The following is a 6000-nucleotide window of genomic DNA, read 5'->3' as shown; positions in this document are numbered from 1 at the left end:
TTTGATCTCAATGGGACAAACCTGGTTAAATTAAAGATTATTATGACTTTATTCTTGTAATTTTATTTTATTTTTCTAATAATATTACATTATAAGTAACACGTATGGAGGTGGGAGAAATTGTATATTTTTTTGGGTGAAAAGACCTAAACTGGGCAGTTCTGACTGTGGTGAAAATGCTGGATATTGGTTACATTTGGGCAAAACAAAGTAGATTTGAGTCGCATTTGCCTGCCCCCAACTCCTTTGCCTTAATTATTTATTCAAACAAGCCTAAACAAATGGCCTCATAGTAGATTTGATGAAAGATTAAGTGGAATTTAAAGCTTAACAACAATGCTAATGTTAGCCTATAAACAGTTCTAGTAAAAACCTGCTCCAGCTTAATGGTCGAAAATAAACAACCTGAGAAGTCACAGGACAATGGTGTCTCACTGTGACACGTCAAATCCCTCCCCACCTCTAGGTCGTATTTATGTCGTGTAAGGTCCAATCCCGGCCCTGTCATAGCTGCTCATTAACATCGTTGGGCTGCGTTCAAAAGCAGATGCCTGCAGAAGACTCGGAGAGTTCAGTGACACCAGGACATGCCTGCGTCCACGGTGGCCAGCTCGCTATGCGTGCGTGTTTAATTCAGCTGTCAGCCAGATTGTGATGCATGAACGGTGGAACATACTTGGAGTTTGAGCTATGTCCTTCGCATTGAAGTCCTTTGACGCCCTGCTTGACCTCACCATAAGGCATCGGCCCTAAAAATAAAGGAGCTCATATGTTTGCACTTGTCTTTTCGCTTCTGGGTGTGGAGACGAAAGAAAACCCAACAGATGCATGCACTGGGCACCTCCAGTGAGGAAGAATCAGCCTCCTGCTGCTAAGGTTAGAATAAAATGTGTGCAGGCCAGTCATCATGCTCCCTCCATCAGACTTAATAACAGCCCTCGGCTCCATCATCATCTTGAGTGCTTTCATTAAAGAACATTTTTATTCTGCTGCGCTCAAATCATCAAGAAATTGTCCATGACGCGGAGCAGCGTGTTATAGCTCCAACCCGGTCACCATGGCAATGTGGGTGTGTGTGCACGTCTTCTTTTTTATAAACTCCTTTTATTTGCCTTTCAACTTTAATGTTTTGATTGAGATGACACTTTCAGGATGCCCGTGGTTCATTTTAAAAAGATGGAGTGTGGAGCTGCAGCCACATAATGGCTGCACTTCACAGCCTGGAGCAGAGCAACCCCCAGTGTTGAAGAGTATTTCAGCTTGACTACACAATCCCCCGTCATTTGTAGTAGTTGTTTTTTGTTTCATAAAGTGTATGCCGTTTATTGTCTTCTGTATGCGACTGATTTAATTACACCTGTTGTCTAAAGAGCATCTAAAAATGTAGAAATATTAATCCTTTCTTCTCAACGTGACAAATGTCAGGACATAGCGTCTGAAGTGATGTTTTACCACAAATGAAACCATCAATCAAGCTTTCAAGCAGACAAATTATGTTTTTTTTATTTGATGCAATTAGGTTTGGCAGGTATTTTTCTACTTCAATATAAATAAATACAATTATATCCAAGGTGTTAATGTAGTTTATGTTGTAATTTTTCAGCAAAAGGGTGTCCAATTCAAATCTCAGCAGTAAAAAGTATTTTCTCCCTCGTATACATCTTCTGTATTTACTTATATATAAAAATTCCCTTCTCACCCTCCGCGGGTGGTCTCTTTCATCCTCTCTCTCTCTCTCTCTCTCTCTCTCTCTCTCTCTCTCTCTCTCTCTCTCTCTCTCTCTCATATATATATATATATATATATATATATATATATATATATATATATATATATATATATATATATATATCCAAAAAGAAACCCCACGGTTGTTAAATTAGGATTAATTTAGTTTCATTCGCTACAAGATCTGGATAATTAAGAAATCTCTTAGAATGGCACCATTGATCTTAAAACGCAGCACAAATTAAAGATAATCCAAATAAAAACAAACAAACAAAAACAAGAAAAAGTTACAAAATAATTTCTGAAAGGTTTTGGACATTATCCAGAGTCACAGCGCTTCAATATGTCTGCATTTTGTTACGTTACAGCCTTATTCCAAAAGTTAATCTCTTTTCTCAAAAGTCTACAAAACCCCCAATTATAACAATGTGGAAAAAACGTTTGAGTTTTATTAAAAATAGGAACCAAGAATTCACATTTACGCAACAGCCTTTGCTCAGCCTTGAGATGTTTCTACATCTTAAATTGGGTCTAATGTTGTAAATTCAGTTGATTAGACTTGATTTAGAAAGGCATGAATTAAATCAAAGGCAAAGTCTGTAGACCGGATTGTCTTGAAATACAAATCTGGGGAAGGCTAGAGAATATTTTATGCTTTGAAGGTTAAAATGAGCAAAGTGGCCAGTTTGACGAGAATGGACGAAGTTTGGAACCACTGGGACTTTTCCAAGAGCTGTCGGCCGTCTAGACTGAGCGATCGGAGGGAAAAAACTTTAGTCAGGGTGGAATCGAAGAACCCAATGGTCACTCTGTTGAGAGAGGAGAACCTTCAAGAAGTATATTTTATTACTTGCTGTATAAATCATGTACTATAATCTGACATCAATTAAGGCTGAGACAGCTGTTTAGTTCAAGTAAGAAAGTTTTTGACAACTTTTGAGAAAAATCTGCAATAAACTCCCAATTATTAGCACAAAAAGTGTAGTTGTTGATTTTGTGTGAATTTCCACAATAATTCTCAAGAAACTGGAGGGACTGATTGATAGAATTTGGCAGTAATCAGATAAAAACTACATTAATTTGATTGAAAACATAATATTTAAGCACACTTAGTGTTTAATCTAGATGGCCACATAAAAAGCTATGGTGGGCCGGATTTGGCCCACGGGCCTTTAGTTTGACACGTGCTGTAGACGAAAGCCACTCCTTAATAAAAAACACTTAAGTGTTAAGTAAAGCATAGACAGAAAAGTGGTTTTATCTTATATTTTTGTACAATTTTGGCTTAATTACTGCTCTGAATGTTGCTGAATGTTTTTTCACCAAATTGTCTTTTTCTTTTTTACGATTATTTCAATCGATTCACCATGATTAGTACTACTAATTCATTTCAGCCCTAAACAGAACAGTTGTATTTTATTGTGGAACACATTAAATGATTAAAATGTGTGTAAGGTTGGTTCAGTCTGTTTTCTAAGCACTCTGCTGACTTTCCATAAACATTTTTAGATTTAGACGAGATCATCCCTCTTAGTCAGGCTCAGTCTGACAAGCTGACAATGAAAGGGGATGATTGACTCTCGGAAAGGCAAGTGATGAAAATTAGATCATGATGTGTCCTGGGTAAAAGTGTACATCCTGGTACATTCTGTCCCTTGGGAGTCAATGTCACCAAAGTCCACTTGAGTCCGTTTCAGGAAAGGAATGGCACTCGACACAATGGCTGAGATTCACTGAGGACAAAGTGCTGTAGCACTGTTAGTCTCTCAATCTATCCAAAAATCAGACTCATAATCTATCAAAAACTCAGTGATTTTTATCACACATGCAAATATGATGTGTATTAACATTCACATGAAAACAGATTTATTTAGGATCAGTCAGTGACAGGAAAATCTATGGAAGCTAGTAAATCTTGAAATGTATTCTTAACCACATTAAGCTCTTCTTTGTTATTGAGTCTTTGCAGTTACTTCACTTAATCATTAGAGGCGCCATGACGGACGTCGGAAGTGAGGGACTGAACACAGCGACTGAAATTGTTTTCAAAAGTTGTTTTTGCCAGTTTATGTGTGGCTTTAACTTGTACGAGTCAAGCTAATTTAACACACCTGGTTGGTGCTCGTAGACGGCGGTAGCTAGCTCAGAAACCGACCGAAACCTCCTTCCTCCTGACGTGTTGTTCAAATTACCGACTTTTCCTGAATTCACAGCACTTGATTTATATCACTGTCATAAACAGTGGTTTGCCCTTACACCAGATCAGCCCTAAAAACGTACAAAAGACGGGAGACTAACCAGTTTTTTATATATATATACATGCTAGGCTACATGACGGTAGCCATAGAAACACAAATGTTTCCATGGCTACTATTAGACGAATTCTCCATAATGCGATATTTTTCGAAGGACCCGTCCTACTTAGACCGGTCCTTCGAAGGATGCAGACCCTGAATTCGGACACAGCCTATATCTTTCTAATAATACTTGCTTATAAAGTATATAAACGCTAATCTTCTTACCTTGTAAAAAGTGTGACGGGCTCCTGTCACTGTTCTGAATGAATCCCTGTTTAATTGTTGTTTTCTTCTTGCAGTTGATTGGCTGGGGAGAGTTTAAAAGGATGAAGCCCCACATGTGCCAGGAAGTTTGGAGAGCTCCTGGTTGGTGGCGTGTCTCCGAGCCTCGCTCCCGCTCCATTTATGTTATTTTTTCTTTGCTAACCTCCCTCTTGTGTTGTTAGGTCTGGGGATCGTCGGCCAAGCCGAGATTTTCCGGTTTTTGGTTGTAGGGTGAGGGGAGCGGCCCGAATCCGACGGTCAACTCATGGCTGGTTCGTGAATGCTCCTACACTTTTGTTTATTTTGCCACGATTCCCCAGTACCTCTATGTCCAGCCTCGGATTGAATAAACCCTTTTGTTTTATGTAATTTGGTCTGGACTCCTTATGTTGTGTGTCCTGTGCGGACCATAACAGCTGCAAATCTGCGATTACAACGAGCGCTGACGGTCAATATTATTGACAGCTGCCAGTCGTTATGATTGACAGCTGCTATCCATCGCCGCCGTAGCTTTCCTTATTAAAAAGTTATAAATTAAAATGACAAGTTTGGTTTGCATCCTTGTCTGCCTATAGAACCAACCGCGCAGCACCCTATGTCTATTTTTAAAGTGAAATCAACTAAATAGAAGCGATATTAAGTTACAGATGTCTGTTTTAGCCTGGCTTTAAACGAACGCATTGATTATTTTTGACGTCCATCATGGCGGAGTGGGCGGAGTTCTGGAGAACGTGACGTCACGTCCCGATGTCAATAGGTGCAAAATTGCCAAAATTTAAGTCTCGTGGCAAGGGATGAACTAGCTGTTCATCCTAGCTGGAGAAGAATACCTCATCCGATCCAACATTGGGCTGTGGTCTCACTCCTGGAACTGACTGGACCAACTCTGCTTCCACAACCACATGTCTCAACTTGGCTGAGGGGAAAACCACTTCACTAACAGCTGTTGTTTTGCCAGGAAGATCACTCCTAGACTTTTAACTGTTTGGTTCTGGCTCAGATCATTGTGTATCTTGGTGGTTCTTCACTTTGCACATAGAACCAAGTTGGCTATGGTGAGAAACATGCCTAAAGAAAGTTAATAAGCAACACTAAACACACAAAATTTTAATCTTATAACTTCACAGAAAAAACAGATCAACGTACTAACAAAAATATTTAACTACACTAAATCTGCCAGGGTTTCCAGTGAAGGAGCCATCGCAAAAAAACTGATCGACCAATCAATGGAAGACTTGTTGGAGAACCAATGATGAATTGGGACTCTTATGTTCTCCAAAACAATGACTTTAAACTAGGAAAAAGGCCAAACATGTCAATAATCTTTTCTTAGTGAGTCTATTGAACAACAACAAAAAAGTTTACACTTAGTGTTTAACATCAGTGCCAATATAGAAATAAATTTGAGATATTGGTGATTATAAATTGAGAATATAAATCTATACCTGTGTACAGTCATCTACAAAATAGGTCATAATATAAATCTAAGAAATTCTAAAAAGTAATTTATTGAGTTAATTTTTTTTTAATGAGATTGGTATTTTTAAAAAATGGCTTCACTTCCAACAACAGTTTTTTTTATTTTAAATAGCATTCAGTTCCCTTCTTCTCTTCTCTAAGCCCCAAGCTGGTGGCAGATGTTTCATTTTAGATAAGAGACAATTATTGTACCACATCTCACGTCTGATCGCTATCAGCAGAAATCTCAGAC

Source organism: Poecilia mexicana, unplaced genomic scaffold, assembly GCF_051168715.1.
Source record: "Poecilia mexicana isolate PSO_F unplaced genomic scaffold, ASM5116871v1 scaffold_19, whole genome shotgun sequence".
Classification (NCBI taxonomy): domain Eukaryota; kingdom Metazoa; phylum Chordata; class Actinopteri; order Cyprinodontiformes; family Poeciliidae; genus Poecilia; species Poecilia mexicana.
This window is presented reverse-complemented; position numbering follows the sequence as displayed.